The sequence below is a fragment of the Panthera pardus genome, unplaced genomic scaffold, assembly GCF_024362965.1.
Source record: "Panthera pardus isolate Hobbes unplaced genomic scaffold, ASM2436296v1 HiC_scaffold_2, whole genome shotgun sequence".
Taxonomy (NCBI): Eukaryota; Metazoa; Chordata; class Mammalia; order Carnivora; family Felidae; genus Panthera; species Panthera pardus.
The window spans coordinates 74,588,831-74,609,493 of NW_026526765.1; the positions used below are offsets into that span (position 1 = coordinate 74,588,831).

At 37.6% G+C, this 20,663-nt stretch overlaps 1 pseudogene; it reads left to right on the forward strand.

Moving 5' to 3' along the window:
- Window positions 1–1,226: 1,226 nt before the first annotated feature.
- Window positions 1,227–14,188, forward strand: LOC109267415 (dematin-like; annotated as a pseudogene).
- The last annotated feature ends 6,475 nt before the right edge of the window (window positions 14,189–20,663 follow it).

Below are 20,663 nucleotides of genomic sequence, written 5' to 3' on the forward strand. Positions count from 1 at the left end.
ACTGTTTATAATTTAAGTTGTTTACTATATGAGGTTTAACACTCAGAGAATTGATTAAATTGGGTAACTCCTCTCTTGGATGGAAGCAATAACCTTCAATGGAATGCTAACTACCTCTGAGAATTATGTTTAACTCAGACTTTCTTTGCCATAGGCAGAAGTAATTGATTTTAGGCTGGGTGAACTGGTTCTTAATACATATGCCCACAGGGAGAATGTCATTTTAATAAGATGCTTCTATAAGCCACATCCTACTTAAAACAGACGGTTTTCCCTTTGTCTTCATAAGCAGAAACTGAAGGAGTCCTGTTTGCCCTTAAGTTCATAGTGAACAACTGTGAAGTAATGTAACACTGAGTCGGCAGTCTGCAAAGTCTCTCTTTGCCAACTCAGCTATCTATGTCTGGTTTGGTTTTTAGCTGAAGCTTTCCTAGGAAAATACATCTATGTGTAACATTCTTGAAAACCACTAATTAGTATACCTAAATCTGCTTGTATTGGCTCTGCCGCAGTTGTCTTGATTTCCCAATCTACTGTTTCGTCCTGCTCCCACCATGCCACAACTAAATAAACAACTGTATCTCAAGAGATCAAGGCGAAAAATGGAGAGTCTTCAAAAAATATGAAATCATTGATTCATAAAAGCAGTCAAATTTTGATGTTGATGCACAGATTTTACCTCCTGGAGTATAAGCACTAAGGGTTGTTCAGGGCTATTAACTGAGTTGTAGGGAAAACTGGTTGCATGTCTCCAATTCATGTTTACATATCATCTGTTACATTTTTTAATTTCAATAAATGTTTGCCAGCTCACATAATACATTATGTCATATATTATATATGACATTAAATTTATCTATACATACATCAATGTTCATATATTTAGACCTAAATTATCTATATAGCAATGTTAATACTATCAATCAAATTTACTGCCCATTGTTCTTACTATGTAGCATCTAGTTTACAAAATCCCACATGTAGCCTACTTTTAGGCATTTACAAAATAAAACATTTATTTAAAAAAAACCAATTTCTTTAATCTTTTCAAATTATGGTTGGTATTATAGTTCTTTAACAATAATTTTCACAAACTATTAATTGCAAACTGCTGGTGGTAACCTGGCTTATTTTACATAATACACGAATGGACTTTTAAAAATATTTTATTAGTTATGCATTTATTCTAACATCAGTTGGAATAATAGAGCTAGAACACAAACACTATGGACAGTAAGGTGCTGCGCTATAAGGACTTGACTGCCAACCCCAAGGACACAACCATCCTGGACCTGGAATAGCCTGTCCTCATCATAATCTACAAGCCCCACTGTTCCTATTACCTCCTGGAACACATGGAACTGCTCAGAAGCCAAGAGCTCACTGTCACCCATATCCACATCTCTCCACCATCCCCAGAGGTGTGGGTGGAGAGCCAGACCCCTAGAATCATCTCCCAGGCTTCAGCCACAAGAATCACTGTGATCTCCCTACCCCAGACAGGCTTGGCCCATTTCCATCATCATCCTACTCAGATTCCAACACGTACAAGCAGCCACCCACCCACAAGCAGAGAAAATCCACGAAGGCAGCCCTCAGAGCAAGCCTTTCATTGAGGACCTCATCATCGAGTCATCCAAGCTCCTTGCAGCCCTGCCCCCAACTCCAATGCCCACCAAGACTGAACTGATTATTAGTCAATGCCCTCTGTTGCTGTTCACTGTGGAGAATTAAAGAAACAGAGGCATCACAGAAAGAGGCAGAGGAAGATGATAACTCCAGAGAAGAGATGAAGGCTCCCAGGGATGAACAGAGACAGGAACTCAATAAAGTGACTTTAAAAAAAAAAAATCAATGTTTATATTTAAGAAAGAGAGAGACAGATTGTGAGTGGGTAAAGGGCAGAGAGAAAGGGAGACACAGAATTCAAAGCAGGCTCCAGGCTCTGAGCTGTCAGCACAGACCCCAACACAGGGCTCGAACCCAAGAATCATGAGATCGTGACCTGAGCTGAAGTCTCATGCTTAACCGACTGAGCCACCCAGTGCCCCAGTAAGGTGACTTTCTAACTTGAGAAGATAATCTTGAAGGAAGAGATGAAAAAATCATCGCCTACATGAGGAAAACCCAGTCCCTACTCAACCAGACACCATTTGAATCCTCACTGCACCCTGGTACTTCTAAGTGTTTTCTCCCTAACATGGCAAGGCCACCGTGAGCCAACTACAGCCCACAAACTTCAGCCCATGGAGAGTGAGACTGGAAGGCCAAGCCCACAAATCTGTCACTATGAAATGCTGATAGCAATTAATAAGAGGTGAATCAAGTTTCACCCTGTAGGTGTGGATCAGATGAAGTTTGAGAGGTGTCTGTCAAGAGAGGATTTATCAAAAAGTCCTCTCTCTTTTGATTGCCCCATCATGACTCACCATGGCTGACACTCACTAGTGCTGCTTCAAGTCTCTGGAGTTGGGGTCACTGACCCCAAGGCATCCTCATCCCATGGTGAGCAGGGGAATGATCATCTCTTAGGGGATCAGGGAGGTTGGGGCAAAGGAGGATTTGGCTCCACTGCCCAAGTGAAGGGGCAGCCAAGACCTCTGCAGCCCCTAGAGTTGTGAGACATTGACTTTCATCCCCATAACAACAAGTAGGGGTATTCTTTCTCATCCCTGGTATTCACTGCACAAGGTAAACCCAGTCTGGACTCTAGCAGACACAAAGTTGATATTTGTGCCCTCTCTCTGCCTGCACCCCATAAGAAGATTCCCAGAAGAGACTGAGAAAAAATAAACATGGTGCTTCGTGGTCAGACCTCTCAGGTGTGTTGAGTAATGGGTGGATAGAACCCTCAGCCCTGGTAGGAGGAGGGTGAGTGTGGGAAGCAGCCAGGCAGACAAGTGCCCGAGTACTTCTCACCTCACCTTTTACAGCTTGCCCTGTGTCTGGGCCTCCTGCTTCTCTGACTCTAGCTGGAGCAGGCTCCAGCTCAGGGAGAGCTCTAGCAGGGAGGCTGTCCTGCCCTCTAGTTCACCCTGTCTTTTACCTGCCACCCCCAAGCATCAAAGCCCCTTGCTCCAGTGCTATAACTTTCTCAGAAGCCTTGACTTATCTTGGAGATGTCACTTATACAAAACCCCAGCCTCTAGGGCCTGTGCCTCTAGGCACAGTCAACTAGAACTCTACATTCTAACACCAGCCCAAGTCCTGGAAAGAACCCAGGATTTCAGAGTCCTTTGGACAGGATCAAGAGAACAGCTACAAGCACATGTCTCAGTATCTTGGCTACCACGTCCCACTCATACCCATGCATCCTCCAGCATACTCTCTAAAGAATACAATTTGGGGGAGCACTGACCCCTGCTCTCCTCACCTAACTCTCTGCCCTACCTAAATCACACTATCATTTTTTCTTCTCCACAAATATATATGTGTATATAATTTTACATTATTCTACATATATATACATACATATTCTACACACACACACACACACACACACACACACACACAGTAAAACCTTGGTTTGCAAGCATAATTCATTCTGGAAACATGCTTGTAATCCAAAGCACTCATATATCAAAGTGAATTTCAACAACCATTGGCTCAAATGTGATCATGTGACATTCGGCATTACATGCTCCTCACATTGCAAGACATCACTCATTTATCAATTTAAAATTTATTAGAAATGTTTGCTAGTCTTGCGGAACACTGGCAGAGCAAATTACTTGCAGTCCAAGGTTTTACTGTTGTTGTTGTTGTTGTTGTTGTTGTTGTTGTTGTTTTCCATAGATATAGGTATATCTGGGTCTGGGTTTTGTTCCTGCCCAGACCCTGACATCCTGTTTCACCATGTGTATGATAATGCTGGGAAGGGGGACTGTGCTTGGAATAAAGGTTGCAGTGGGTCCCATCCCACCCCAAAAATACATATATATACTACGTGAGCGTTTTATTATTGTCAAAAGTTAAGTAAAACAAAACTCAGTGTATAAAAAGTGGATTTGAAATGTGTGCATGTGTGTGTGTGTGTGTGTGTGTGCGTGTAGAGAGAGAGTGAGAGAGAGAGAGAATCCAATTACAAATGATACCCAGATAAGGAAAAATTATGAAGGTAGTTTTTTTTCCTGCCTTCAGACTTGAACTAAAACATCAACTCTTCCTAGGTCTTGACTCTGCTGGCCTTTGGACTAGAACTACACCACCAGCTATCCCAGGTTTCTAGCTTGCTGAATCACCCTAGGACTTGCCAGTCTCTTAGGACTTGCCGGCCTCCATAATCATGTGGGCCCATTCCTCACTTCCTTATAATAAATCATTTGATAGCTAGATAGTGATAGAGACATATAGATGTAGATACAGATGAAGATATACAAACTAAATGTTGGGAAAATTTTTTATTGTACTGATGTCATTACATGCATACCCACACACACATTCTGTTTCTCTGCAGTACACTGAGTAATATACGGTTACATCAGAAGATTGAAGATAACATGCCCATCCTAACATGAGGACCAGGAGATCAGCTCATGTTTCATATGGTATCCCAGTAATGGAAACAACGTGAAAAGAACAGTTATCTCCCAGAATGACATGATGACTTTGATAACACCTGCACATATTTATAAAATGCATTCTTGAAAAAAAATTATTATTTTGGGGTGGCCAAAAGTGAAGTCCATCTCATTAATTTGCAATTGTATTTTATATTTTCTCCTCACCAATGACTTACTTCCATGTGCTTCTAATCGTGGAAGTGCACTTTAATAGAGCTATAGAATATAGTGTTAAAGAGATGACACATTTACCATTGTGCAGTAACAGAAAATCAATGGCCACTAGTCATAGAGGCTTTTTCAATTTCTATCACACATGGTATGCAGCTCTTGCTTCGGTGGATAATCCAATTGTAAACAGTGACTCACTGTTAACAACTCTAGGAAATAGGATTAGCAATTTCTAATTTCAAAGTAAACCTATTTCATTTTTGTCCTGCAAATAAAAACAATGTTTTCAGAGATTAAGCTTTTCAGCTTTTAGAGCTCCCCAGAAACAAAAATGCTGGAAACGAAATTTTATTGTACTAATGCCATTAATGGAAACCAATGAGTATATGTTCCTAATAGCTTTTTAACAGTATGGTACTCCTCCTCCTCCTACTACTACTAGATTGAATTTCAATGAGGGGAAACTTAAAACTTGAATGGAAAGAAAACTTAATTGTACCCCTGGAAACTAAAAATTTTAGACGTATCCCCTATCATTGTAATCAGGAGAAGAACTGAAAGTCCATATATGATTACAAAAATTTGTTTCCACATCAAAAGTTTGGTTGGTTTTGAAACACAGTTAAATTGGATCAATGATCTTGTAATTTCTGTGAAATATTTATGGTACCATTCTAAAGCCTATTTTTCCTACTTTATCTGTGAATTCCTTTAGTAAAACATTGCCTTTATAGAAAACTATACCTCCAGAGTTACAGACTCTTCTCAACTCTTAGTCCAAAGAACAGAAGATGTCTTTTGTCCTGCTTTTAGAACACAAAAGTGTCACTGTGTTAAGCCATTGGGTCTCTGTCCATAATACTCCTGTCTGGCTTTTTTAAAAATGCCTATGTTTGAACCCAATATACAGAGATTTCTCTAATTGGTCCAGCCTAGAAACTGCTAATCTATGTTTTTTAAGCTCTCCAGATATTTATAGTATACAGCCATAGTGGGAAACATTGGCCTAGATTAAACAATGAAGGTTTACTCAGAAAGAAGCCCGAGGCTATGTAACTGGGATTTAGAACCACAATATTTATTGTTCAAGTTTGTAGCAAGAAAACTGTACTGAATCCAAAGGGCAAATAAGATCAATCAAAAGACAGAATAAAGTTAGTGGACAGGAAAGTCAATATTGCAAACTGAAGGAGTTTTGTGGAACAGTTTTTATGACTAGTGACCATTGGCAGAAAGCAGATTCAGGAGTTAACTTGAATAAGCCATTCCAGGCTGAAAAAACTAAGAATAAATATCTCCCTAGCTCCTTCTGTGGGAAACTTGACTACGTGTCCAAACAAGAAATTATATTATCTGGACATGGGAAGTTACCTTTTTTTTTTCCCATTGAACTCATTAATAGTCAACAAACTTGTTCACATCATTCTGATATGAGTACATACTATCTAACATGAAATTAGAGAAAGTTTGTGTCATTTATAAGTTTATGGCACAGAGCAGATAAGAATCAGAGCCCCAGGTCCATGACTGGCCAGTCCCACTCACCTTTAAAATCCCACTCACCTTACAAATTTGTAAAGTACTTTTATGAACTCATTGGATTTGGAAGCCACTAGAATTAATTCATGTATTAATCATTTATTTTGTATTAGCTATATCTTATAGGCACTATGCAAGATGTTAGGCAGTCAGGAAAAGATATAGCCCCTGTCCTCAAAGATCTTACATTCTCATAAACTAAATAGAAAGTTATCCAACTATCAAAACTACTATATAATTAGTGATATGCTAGCAGGTAAGAACAAGGTGTGAGAAGGACAGCACAAAAGAATTCAATAGGTATGGTTGGGAGTGGACTGCTAAGGCCTATCAAAATGCTTTTGAGAGATTATATTTCTAGTGATTCCTGAAGCAAAGAAAGGAAGCATTAAGTGACTATAGTGCAAAGCCACAGAAAATTCAAAGATCATGCATTAAGGAATGGTCCAAAAAGGGGCTGCATGTAAAGAGTGACATAGGAAAGATAGAATAAGACATGGGTTTTTCTTAATACCCAAGACTGTTTAAATTATATCTTAAGAGTAATAAAGAACATTTGAAGATTTCACACAAGAGTGTGAACAATCAGATATTTAAGAATTAAAAGAAGCTAAATGAGAGACAGAAACATTAGTTATAAGACTATTGAAATAATACAGTTGATACTTAGCTAAACAAAGCTACGATGGCTAAGATAGAGTCTGAATATAGAGCGGACAAAGTTCATTGAAGAGGCAGTTAGAAATTGATGAGGTTTAGTGAAACAGTAGGAATGAGGAAAGCTGGAATAATATAAAATCACTCCCAACCAATTTTTAGCTTATGAAATCAAGTGAAACTGAAGTGCCATTTATTAAAGGGGATAAAATGAAACAATTGATTTAGGACAGAGGAATTATAAGTTCAGTCCTACACAGTTGAATTTGAGGTGCCACTGGGCAGTTAACGGGAGCAATCTTAGAACAGTTGGAGATATGCTATGATGCATAAGAGCAAGTTTGTGTTTGAGTCAGGTATTGTGAGTCATCAATTCGTATCTCCTTGTTATAGCCCTGGGTCTTCTCAGGAACATGATTCCAAGCTTTGCATTCCTGATGCAGAAGAGACCACAGAACCAGTTGATGGTAATAATGAGGTGATGGAAAAGGTGGTAAAATCTGCACCTTTGTCACCCAGTATATTTTTTGAGAAGGCAGTGGGCTTCAGATGAAGCCATGGAAAACAAAGAAATAGAGAGTACAGTGAGGATACAGGTCCAAAAAGTAAGATAAGAAACAGAATTCAAAAGCTAAAAAAAAAAAAAAAAAAAAAAAAAAAAAAAAGAGGCCAAGAGAGAAATGCAATTTAATGTGAAGAAAATGAAATAGTCAACTATACTATCAAATACTACTCAGAAATTAATTATATACGAACCATAGGGGTACCTTGGTTGCCCAGTCAGTTAAGAATTTGATTCGATTTCAGCTCAGGTCATGATCTCAAGGTTCAACAGTTCGAGCCTTGCATTGGGTTCTGCACTGACAGTGTGGAGCCTGCTTGGGATTCCTCTCTTTCTCCTTCTCTTTCTGCCACTCCCCTGCTCTCTAAATACATAAATACATAAACTTAAAAAACAGAACCATAAATTACTCAATCTTACAATTAGAGGTTTGGGGCAATATTGGCAAAAGCAGTTTCAGTAATTTCCAAGAATGGGATTCTAAACACAGTGAGTTACATGTACATGGCATGAACAGGAGGTGAGAGATAGTCTTTGAATAAACTTGACTGTTAATGGACAGAATTGTATGGTGTGATGCCTAGTAAAATATATAAGATTGAAGTGAGTTCTGGGTTTATTAACAGTTTTAGGTTGGAGAGATGGAAATTTGTTGAAAGGAGTGGCATAGAAGTCTTCCAGTTATGAGATTCAGCCATGATATTTGATGGATTGAAGTCCCTAAGGAAATGGGAATGATGGGATCCATAGCAAAGTATGAGGGATTTTTTTTTAACAGAAAGAATGATCGCTTCCTGTGAGAAGAGAAGGAAAAGGCAGAGTGGATACAGTTAGGTTGAGAAATGAGAAAAATCCTCCTAGTTTAGTCTGTTTTCTCTATGAATTCTAACGCACAGTCAACTTCTGTGAGTCAAAGGATAGGAGTAGGGAATCTGAGAAGAGTTATGGGAGTCTAGAATAATAATGCATACAAGAGAGACTGATGAAAAGCTTAAAGGATTTCGAGGAAGATTTAAGTACCTGCCTGAAGCTAGAAACTATAAATCTGTTCTCTCCCTTCCTTCCATAGTTATATGATTCCCTTTAGCAGTGGCCGTTTGCCTGAACGTAGTCAGAGATAATCCAGGTTGACGACTAGGCTTCAAAGTACAGGTATTGAGAAAGACACGGAAACAAAGCTGTTGAGGTTATTGGAGAGAGGGAGATGAAAACGTGGTTCACAGTTTCAAGATTAAATGCAGAAGAAAACGAAGCTAAGATAGAGAACCAGAACATCGAAAAATCAAGGATCGAACAGTTTCTTTGAAGTTAATGTACAGGTAGAGTGAAAAAAAGGAGTTGAAATTTGGAAAAGAATAGTCAGTAAGTAGACAGTTGCAGCTTACTATCGCATAATACAGCAATTATTTTATTTTGTACCATTATCTTCCACAATCATCCCTGGCACACAATAAATGTTTGTGGAATTAAACTTATTCTGAGATTGATAGAAAAAATATTTCCTTAATTGAGAGATAAACCACATAGTACTCTACACTATAAAATACTTCTCTCACACAGGCAGAGCATAAAGGTCTTATATTCAGGCTAGTAAACCACTCAAAAGCAATACCGAGCACTAAGCTTCCAATTTCAACCTAAAATTCAGAGGATCTGATTCAAATACCATGTTTTGGCCAGTATGATTTAATTTTAAAACTAGATGAGTCATCCTGTCCATGAGGTATTTTAAGCATAGATTGCATTGCATGAAGAGACACCCTACCTAAAGCCTAAAACTGAGGAAACATAGCAAATTATACACAATCTTTGTGGTTGACTTTTTTCCCCACAGAAAAGTAGATTAGTTACCAGAATTTGACTTCACTCAGCTGAAGAAATTGATCCTAGAGATGCATATGTTGACAATCACTTGTAATAATATCACTTTTCTCATTTTCGAGGAAAAAAAGTCCTTAGAGATCACTTAATCCAAGTACTTCATTGTGCAGCATGAAGACGAAGTCCTAAAAAAGGTTAAACAATGTTTCCAAGGTCATACAGAAATTAGGCGGCTGCACTGTAACAGGACCAAACTCTTCCACCGCAGTGAAAATCACTGGAATATTTAAGAAGCTCTCTAGCTTATTTATATAAGTATGTATATCAGGGAAATTGAGTGAAACGGGCATGATTTCAATAGAAGCGATTGCTTTCCATCTACCTCTTACGAGAGCACTGTGGGCTAAAATCTTGCTCATGCATTCTCTTTTGTTGCAAATGAGCAATAGAAAGGTTCAAATAGGTGATAACCACCCCCAGCACACACACACACACACACACACACACACACACACACAGAGGAACAGACAAGAATAATAGGAAGAAGATCTATGAAAACATAATTCACAAACTGAAGTTTCTCTCCCCAGGTAATTAGAAATAGGCTATATTTGCCTATCTTTTTTTTTGTAATCCCTGATGTGTTTGACTAAAATGATAATTAGCTATATTTTCCACTTTGGTTGAGACATATTGTATATCATGTATAGTGTGGTTCTGGTCTCAAGAGGGAAATGGATCATCAGGAGAGTATTTTTCAAAGTCTCCTCTCTGTAAAGATTTACTGAGTTGTCTCTAATGTACACTGACAGCTTCTGCATTAAAATTAGAGGAAAGTAGACATCGATATTGTCAAGCTAAAAAAAAAAAAAACCTCTCCCCTTTCATTTTCATTCTACTAAAATAAATCAGATCCATATCTTTTAATATTTTATTAGAATTGTTCATTTCTGAAGGTCAAGAGCAAAATGACTTTTCAAAGTTTAAAAAAGATTAAAAAAAGGTGGCAGTTAATTGATAGTCTCCAGACACCAACAACAGTCTGGACCAGAAGCTGAAAATCTGTATTAATTTCCTTGCTCAAAGTTACTAGTGTTACTTAACAACGTAACTGAACTTTGGTGCGCCCTATATGAATTTGTTTAAAGTAACAGAAACCCATCCTAGATAACTTAAATAAAAAGAAAGTGATTAGAAGAATATCAGGGCATTACCAAGTAGGTGGAATTGTGGACACCCAGGTTTCAAATCAGAGCAAGAACCCAGACGAGAACTACTTTTCCGGAAGGAAAAGAAAACAACAACAACAACAACAAAACTAATGGAATGAGTTCTAGCTATTTATTTTGCCCTGTTTGATTCTACTCAAGATTTATAACCCTAAAACAGAGACTCTATTTGCCTAAACTTGGGGTTCACAGGTACACCCTTGATTACACAGGAGTATTGAGATGGGGAGGACCTGCCGGCTTCAGTAAGCCAATATGGCTAACTCCCCATGCTACATACAATGGGAGAGAGAGTTTTTCAAAAGAAAATCAGGGTATTGCTAAGAAATGGAAATTCATTCTGGGCAGTCAGCATTTTAAAGAATATCCACTTCAAGCCAAAAATCTTAGTGTTGATTTTGAAGGAAATAATAATAATAATAATAATAATAATAATAACAATAACAGCAGCTACACTTAATGCAAATATTCCTGTTAACATATATTACAATGTATATGCTATACAAAGTCCCCAAAATCAAAGCAGCAGAGAGTACACTGGAAATCTGGGACATGTGCCCTTCTCAAGTGATAGTGTTTATAAAAATCTTTTGCTTACCAGCAGCAGTCTGAATTCCTGAAGTGGCCAATAATTTATTTTTCCTTTCTAGAGCCACAGATCAGGCTTCACATTTATAGGTCTGGTAAGTCACTATAAGTCTAACATGGAGGTAGCAGTTAGTCCAGCCCAAAGGAAAAGAAGTAGAATCACTTCAGAAATGACTTAATCTATGCTTCAAACTAGCATATCCATCCTGAAAATCATTCCTGACTACATGAGCACCTGAGAGATATTTGCATTGGAGAGTTCTGATCTGACAACCGCAGACATTAACCCTTAATAACATGTAATGCTGCAGTAATTTCACCTATTTGCAATTCATAAGCACGATCTGTTTGGAGCAAAAATAAACTACCAAAAGCAGATTCAAATGGTTTCAGTTTAAGGTGATGACTAATAAAATAACGCTTAACGCTGGGCAGAACTCTAAATCCCACCTCAGTGGTTCTGACAACTTTTCTATTTCCTGAATTAATAATTAATATAGGAACCTCTTCTATAATACGAACGTTTTCTTTTATGTGTATCGTGTGCTGCTCGAGAAATACATTCTTAGATGAGATAGTGAAAATCAATGAACAAGTTGGAATAATTCCAAAAATTTTGAAATAATTTCATGAACCAAAATGGTATTTTAGCACAATTTTAAAGGATGTTACATAGAGTTATAAGACATATGTCTTAGAAGGTAATCGAGAAACATTTTAGTCTAAATGCTTTATTTTGTGAAATTTCCAATGCCCTAATAGCACATGCTGCATAATTAAAATCAAAGACAAGTCACTCAATACAGAACACAGGATTGAGTATGGAAAAATATCCAACATGCTCCTGAATATAAGCAATATATGGTTCAAAAAAATGATATGAAAGCTGATACATTGTCTACCTCTGACATTTACCTTTGTGGTCAGAAAAAAAATTGTCATAACTCATGCCCTTTTTCCCAGAGTCACTAATTTTCAAATTTCTAATGGAAAACATACTACTGTGTATTGCGTCTCAAATAACTTATTGACAGTCTTCTTCTTCCTTCTTCAGTATTACCAAAGGCATTCATGGAGAGCAAACAAGCATCTCAGAACTGGAATATATCAAATAACTTCCCAAAGAAATATGGCAATACATTCTCACAAATTGGGAGTGCAGAGAGGAAGAGAGGTTTTCATAAAATATTATCTTAAAAATAGAGCAAATCTATTTATATAGAGCAAATCATATGTTTAATGTATTTTGTGAGCAAAACATGCACACACAGAGGATCAGACTTTTAGAATTAGATAAAACTGTACAGATAAATTAGACTGCTGTTTCATAATTGCAGTAAGGTTATTTTGATAGGGTGATATTAATTTTTAAGGGCATATTATTTATGCATCAACATAAGTATAATTAGAACTCCAAATGCCATATTTCCCTGATAGTTGCATTAAGAAGAAGCTAAAGGTTTGTTGTTTGGTTAGGGTTTGGTTTTGGTTCTTTTTTTTTTTTTTTTTTCAAAAGGCTATTTTAGAATGTTAACAATTTTGAGATATAGGTAAAGGTAAATGTGTATTCACTATACAACTCTCAGAATTTTTCTATGTACTAGAAGACTGTTATAATATTTGTTATTTCACGCCTCTGGGCACTTTGCATACAATTGAGCTTCTCTATCTTCTCTACCTATCTGATTCCAATCATCTTTAAGCTCAAATATCATTTTCTCAGTCAGGTGACCTGTCCACACAGAGTTAGAGACCCACCCAACTGCAAGTGCACTATATGCTGTCCCCAGAAAATGATATTTGTTGTATTCTTTAACACCTAATTTGTTGTCAACGCCATCTCTTACACTTCCAAGGGACATGCAGACATGCAATAAAATCACATGGAGAAAAATTTTAAGGTACTGATATAATTCTGCACTCAGACTTGGTGAGGAATAAGCAACCGCATTTTTTTTAAAAGTTCTCAGTTGAGTCTAATGTTCATCTATTGTCAAGAGTAACTGCACTCGCCTGTAAACTCTTCAATGTTAAAGAGCTTTTATTACTCATTTACTTACAGCTTATTGATTCAAGTACAGCACATGGTGGGCACAGAGCCCATATCTCAACGTTTAGGGATTCATATAATATAGTAGTAAATAGCAAATCAGTAATGATGATGCAGATAGCAATATGTGGAGAAGTATAGATTGAGCTGGAAGCAAGCCTGCATAGACCTGACCTTTAAACGAAGCTTAGCTGAAAAGACAAGAAGAGTAGGAGGATCATTAGTTCTGGCAGCACAAACTGCTTCTTGTATTTAGGCATAAATCTGTAATATTAAAGAAAAAATATTTCCTGCCATGGGAATCAGAGCTCCTGGTTAAGTGGTCCCTGTAAGAGTGAAAGCTTCTATGCTCCGGTCTCTGGCCACCACTCAGCCCACTGTGAATGCAGAGGACCTCTTGAAAGTGAAGAAATTCTCAGAGGACTTTGGACAGGAGAGTTAAAAATTTCTTCACTCGGTGATGGTGAAGGTGGGAGGAATTGATTGGGGTAAAAAAAATCCATGGCACCCCCCACGTCAGCAGCCAGACAGGGCCCTGGGGCTCATCTTCACATCACTCTGGCGTCCCCTCTGCTGTCTGGCCACCAGCCGGGGAGTGGGAAGGAAGGGCCTCCGGGGCCGCAGAGACAGAAGCACATTCGGCACTGAGTGGAATACTGGTTCTTCCTACTTCTTCCTACTGGTTCTCCTCCTCTTCTGGATGCTCATCAATTCCTTGTCCTGCCCTCCATGTTTTGTTTTGTTTTTTGAACTCTTCTTTGTTCCCCTAAATTAATGCTGCTTGGATTTTTGTCTTCTTTATAAAAAAGTTAAAATCTCCCAGAAGCGTCAAGGAGTAGGAGCAGCCCACACTGTGGGGTTGGTGCAGACCATCAGAATGGCTTGCCAGCTCCCTCCGCCCTTTCCTTCTAACCTAAGTTTTACTCCTTGTGCACACAATGGCGAATGCCCTGGGTCTGTGCACACGATGGCGAATGCCCTGGTCCGCCAGCCCAAGTCCTGCCTGTAAAGGCTGAGAGTAAAGCCAAGCCATTCCCAACCCCTACGTCAGCATCCTGGGCCCTGTGTCCTCCCTGCAGGAGGAGAGGATGGTTTTTGTGAGCACAAAGCTATGTAGATCAGAATGAGTGACGGCAGTCAGGTAGGGTTTCACTGCTGCCTTCTCTTCCCTCTGAATGTGAGAACGAACCCAGCCACTGCCCCTGGCACCCCGCCCTGGAAATGGGCTAATAAATCCTTTTCCCCCTTGAAAAAAAAAAAAAAAGAGTGAAAGCTTCTAACACTCCAAAAAACTGTAAACTTTCTATTAATAAAGAACTTAGTTGCATTCAGATATTTTCAGGAGGTTATGAGAATATGTTCATGCAATTTTATTACAGGTCATTTTTTTTTCTTTCCTAAATATAATCTATTGTCAGGTTAGCTAACATACAGTGTGCACAGTGCGCTCTTGGCTTCAGGAGTAGATTCCCGTGATTCATCGTGTACATACAATACCCAGTGCTCATCCCAACAAGTGCCCTCCTCAGTGTCCATCACCCCCTCCTCCCTCCCATCAACCCTCAGTTTGTTCTCATCATCAGGGAAATATAAATCAGGTCATTTTTTTTAATGAAGTCCCATGTCTCTTTCTTCAGTAAAACCATATAATTCTGTCTTTAAAATAGTTTCCATTTTGAGTTGCCATGCTCAAAGTGAGCATTCTGAATACTATAAAGAGATGCCTTATTTCACATAATTTCACATAATTCAGATAAATATATCAGGCATGCAGGAAGCACTTGGTTTACTGAGGAATGAGTCACTATCTGCGCTAAAATATAAGTGTCCTTGTATCAAGGAAAGGCCATTCCTGATGAATGAAGCATGACTGAGGGCCTCACCATCACCGCCTCCTGCAGAACTTTTCCCTCCCTTTCAACCCCCATTATGCATACATAAAACTATTGTTTCTCTCCTAATATTCCCTTCTTTTTCTGGGTAAGTAATTGTGAGATTTTTATTAGATAATAAAATCCTAAGTGTTCTGAGTTAATTTCAATATATAATACTAATAACATTAATTCATTGGTGAAAAATTAGCACTGTAAAGGCATTGATATTGTTATAATATCTCTGTATCCTCAGTTTCTCAAACAATATCTGGTGGACAACAGGCACATGACAAACATTTGTTAAGTAAATCAATGAATTAGTGATACTACACCCACTCTTTCATACAGTACATAGAATGAGGTAAAGCAAATGTAAGTTAGTGTTCCTGTGTTATAAAATACATTTCTTTTTACACTCAAAAACCTAGACTTAAGAAAATCCAGAGTAGCATATCTTCAGGCTCAAAAATTTACAGTCAACCACAGTGCTAAGATTTGGGACTATTAGTCGACACTCTTCCTCTCCTTGTAAAGCCTGAATTCAAGAGCTCTTGAAAATCACCCAGAGTAGATTGAAAGAGGATGCAGAGGGGTGTGAAGTTTCTATCCAGTCAGCCATAATAAAGAAAATCACAATACCATCCAGAAAGGGAAATAGTACATTTTAGCAGGTAGAAGAAAACGCATTCTCTTCTACTATTGATAGGTGTATAAAATTTGGGATCCAGTTTCCTATCATCAAAGACCCAGAAACCTGAAAATGTGTTTCCAAATTATTCATAACATAAAAAAAAAAACCTAGTGATGGATATCATAGAACCTCAAATCTGGTGCTTTTTAAATTTTTTGCCAGGTACAAAATCATTAGCAGAGAAATATACCGTGACTAGCATGTCATACAGAGGTCTCCATGCCTTTAATGTTGCTATTAATAGCTAGGGAAATTCAGAGCTTCTTACTTATTCTCTCATTGTTTGCACCTGATGTCAACTTAGTCAGAATGATTTGTTTAAAATATGTAATTCAGAAGGCATCTCAAGAAGTAATGTGGAATGTATAAACCTGGCCTGCCTAATTTCAAGTGAAATACAAGAGAGAAATGCATATTAATGTAAAATGACTATAAATCAAAAGCTATTTCATTTTCTAGGGTAGTATAAAAGCCAAACCTGTTTGAAACCATAATTCAGCTGTCATAATCTCTTAGATATACCACTGACCTTCCTTGGAAGTTTCTGTCACATAGAAGTGAATGGATCAGGAGGAGCAACATTAAATCACATGGCATTACGGAGAGCCAGGCACTTGAAAGTAATTTAGCTCACTTGAGCAAGTCCTTTAACCACAAGTCACACTTTCCTAGATAGAGATTCCTTTTGCTGTACATGCACATACACTGACATAAAACACATTCACTGTGTAGACTATACAAAGAGATTCATTGTGTATTCCATGTCTGTGCTTACGGATTTTTTTTCCATCAATATTGAACTCGGGTGCTCCTGTGTTTTCAAGAAACAGCTAAAAGATTTTGTGTTGTAACTCCTGAAGCCACTTGTCTGATTAACTTAAGGATGTAGATTTTCTCTGGGTATTTTACATTTATTATTAATAAACAGCCAGTATCTAACATGATTACTTGGCTGCCTACCTCTCCAAAATGAATCATTCTATTAAAACTGTGACTTTCAACGTTAAGCCTGAGGTAGGAAACGGGTTTGAATTTAGAATCATGCTATTCACCAATGCCAAGGATTGTTGTTAGGGATTTTAAAAAAACTTTTGGGGAGGAGGGTTTAAGAAAAATCTGCCTTTGGAACTTATGGGGGCTTTTAAACTGGAAGAAAATGGATGATGTTTATTTGACTCCATGTGCAATTGTTACTAGATTTTCATTGGAGTGCTGCTGTTTTTTCCATGGACAATGATTATTTTACCATTACCTCTTCCCCCAAAGATAGAAGATTAACAAGATTATTCTTGTTAATTTAAAAGCTTTTTAACAATTTCAGAATTTCTTTTTTTTTAATGATTATATAATTTTGAGAGAGAGAAAAAGAGACAGAGCATGAATGAAGGAGGTTACAGAGAGAGATAGAGAGGGAGACACAGAATCCGAAGTAGGCTCCAGGCTCTGGGCTATCAGCACAGAGCCTGACACAGGGCTCGAACTCACAAGCAATGAGATCATAACTTGAGCTGAAGTTGGATGCTGAACTGACTGAGCCACCCAGGTGCCCCCACAATTTCAGAAGTTCTTGTGATTGTGGATGAAAGAGGGTAAGGTGTGGAATACAGACAGACCTCTGCTCAGAGCTTCAAGCAACTATCTCAGAACTGTACTACAAATGGGTTGATCCATGTTTCACCCTCAAACCTTTCACTTAATGAATATCTGATGATCTCCAAGAGTTTGTTGTTTTGTTTTGTTTCATTTTTTGTCTTTTTTTTTGAGATAAGGAGAAAACTTTTCATTTCACAGTTGAGGAATAATTGATTCCCAAAGGCTTGCTCTATCCACAAGGAAAAAAACACTTTAAGAATCATTTCTGTTATCTAATACAAAGACTAAGAATATAAAGTCCTTGGTTCCATTTAAAACTCTACTGATAAACTTTTGGGTAAATTACTCTGTACCTAAAATTTGTATTTAAAGACTTCCAAACTAGGGCATTAAAAGCTAAAAATGAATATCCTGCATATAGCAAACACTGAGCTTTAAAAAAATGTATTAAAGCATGATTTCAAATTACTTGTGTAATTAATAAATGATCAGTAAATACTTGTTTAGCTGCATTTTTGTGGATGCGGGAGGCTTTGAAATATAATGAATAGTATTTTTAAAAAATAATGCATAGTCCCTGACTTCACAAATTTTACAATTTATATGGCAAAGCCAAGTTTTCAGTGGTTTCATTCTTATTTCCAGAATCATTTATAGATTGACTGCAAACAATTTTATAACAACCTATAGCCAGCCATCCCTTATACTTGGTGAACACAAACTTACCACAAGGGGCTGGATGACTTCTAAGGAATCTCAGCATAACTTGGCATAATTTCTTGAGAAAGATGATATTAGGCAGATAGTTCCCTTTTTCACATCTCTATCCCTCAAACTCTTTTAAGCTCTTACATAGAAACTGTATTGGTTAACTAAAAGCTATAAGAAAACTATTACTCTAATTGTAATATAAAACCTGGAAATATTTCTTATCACTAAAGTCAGTCAATGTATCCCCCAACTCATGAATCTATCTTGAGTCTCCTGAGACCACTGTGGTGTACCTTATTGCCAGGAATGAAAATAACACACTAGTGATGCCTGGCCCCCATCAGTTCCTCAGCCACATTACATTTCCAGCTATGTTTATAAGCATCAACACTTTTTCATCTGAGGACTCCTTTCATATTTACTGTAAAAACAAAGCATATATATATATATATATATATATACATATATATACACATATATATGTATATATGTGTATAAAATCATTCCCAAAGCAACTACTACAAAGAGACACCATTAAATTCTACCTTCTAGAACTCATTCATGAAATTTGGCTCTGTATCTGACTAGTGGGTAGAATTTTGAATTCCCTATTATTACAATCGGTGGCAAATTAGAAACTAACTCCACCTAAAAAGAGGGGGGGGAAGCAAATATCTGTCTGATGTCTTAAACTTTTTCTCCTGAGAAAAATCATTTAGGTGTGGGTCATTTAAAAACTGTAAAAAGGAATAATTAGAAAGAAAATGGGAGGTGTTAGTAAAATACTTAGGTGAATATAACATTTTCCAAGAGCATTTTTTTTCCCAAGAGCATTTATATAAGACTGGAAGGAGTGCCAGATAAGTAGCCTTTGTTTTTGGCAACTTCTTCATTATCAATCACCAAATCTTATAAAGTCCCTATGTATCTAAGTAACCTAAGCCATGAGATAGAACATGATACATAAGATATAATAGGAAATATAAGAATTTGTACATCTCAATGAAGGGATTATATTCCCTGTGAAGAAGAGACTGATAGAGTGTGGGAAAGGTGCCTTCACAGAGGAGTCTTACGGTCTTGATGAAGAAAGGAAATTTCTATCAGGTTTAACAGTAGCTGCAAAGAAGAATGCTACTTGATTGGATATTCTCTTTAACCAAAAGCTGAACCACAGGACAGACATCTCATTCACTCTCATTATTTCAAAGGCCATCTATATTTTGAGGTTCAAAGTTCTATTTTTACACCAATTCATCATCTGAGCTTCATAAAATATCTAATAAGGTCTACTAGACATCCCCAAAAGAATATCAAAAGGCGACTCACACACAGAGGCTCTAAAGACTGAACGTTATTTATTTTACTATTGACCCATTCTTACTCATTTAGGCAGTCAATCAGTCACCCAACCATTTATCCAATATTTATTCAGTAGCCACGATGTGTTTGGCATTGTTCTAGAAGTCAGGGATACAACAGAGAACAAAACTCTCACAAATACTTTCTCGCAAGGAGTTTACATGGTAGTGGCAATGTAAAAAGTCAGAAAAAATAAAATATAACACGTATTTTTAAGTTCTAAAAACAAATAGAGCAGGAAATGGGAGGGATTTGTAGATAAGGGAGCTGCCTCATAGAATGTGATCCTCCTTCTGTGTTTTATTATCTCAGAGAATGTCACTAACACACATTCAACTGCCAATCCAAAGACAAAGGTTGATTCGTGAAGTTAGTAATTATGCTATGTCCATAATAACCCTCCAATTCATTCAATTATTTTCTTCCCAGTGCTATCACATGAGGTCAACCTGACATTGTCTCTTACCAAAATAATTACAACAGATCTCTATAAGGTCTCCCTAGCTGTTGTACAGCTACAATCCATTTTTCAAATCGTAGCCAGAGAGCTATTACTAACGTATAATCTTTACAGCCGCTTGGTTTCCACACTGATAAAATCCAAAAGAGCTTTTCCCGTCTTGCCCCTTCTCCATCACCATCCCTTTCTATTTCACATTGTACTCTCAAGCCATGGATTGAATTACTGAATCCTTTGACTCCTTCATACTTTTCACTTGTTTCTACATGTGCCATTTCCTTTCTCTGGAAAGGAATATTTCTTTCTCTCCCTTCTTCGGCCTCTCCCTCCCTCTTTTATTTTCAACCAGATAGATTCAACTAACTTCTCAGTTTAGACATCACCTTTTGCAGGAAGTTACCACTGAGACCCCCCTGGAACCAATTCTTAGGACCTCCCATAGCACACTGTGCATATACATATCAGAAACCTTACAACATTATATTGAAAACCAATCACTTATGTGGCAGTATGACACTGTGAATGTAACTTGTATTTTCTTCTCCCTCTCTTCTGTTCACATAGGGAATTGGTGCTGTAAATGTTGCCTTATGGAGAGGTGCATCAGAAAAAATAGTCCATAAATCTTTCTGCTTCCAAAGGATGGAGAGGATTTTTAGACATAGGCAAAATGACGAGGTTTACAACATGAAAGAAAGCCAATTTCCTTGCTTTTAGAAAGAATGTATGAGAACAGCAGTCTGTGGGTCCAGGAGCAATGGGAACCTGGGCTTGACTCCCAGAGCTGAGACCA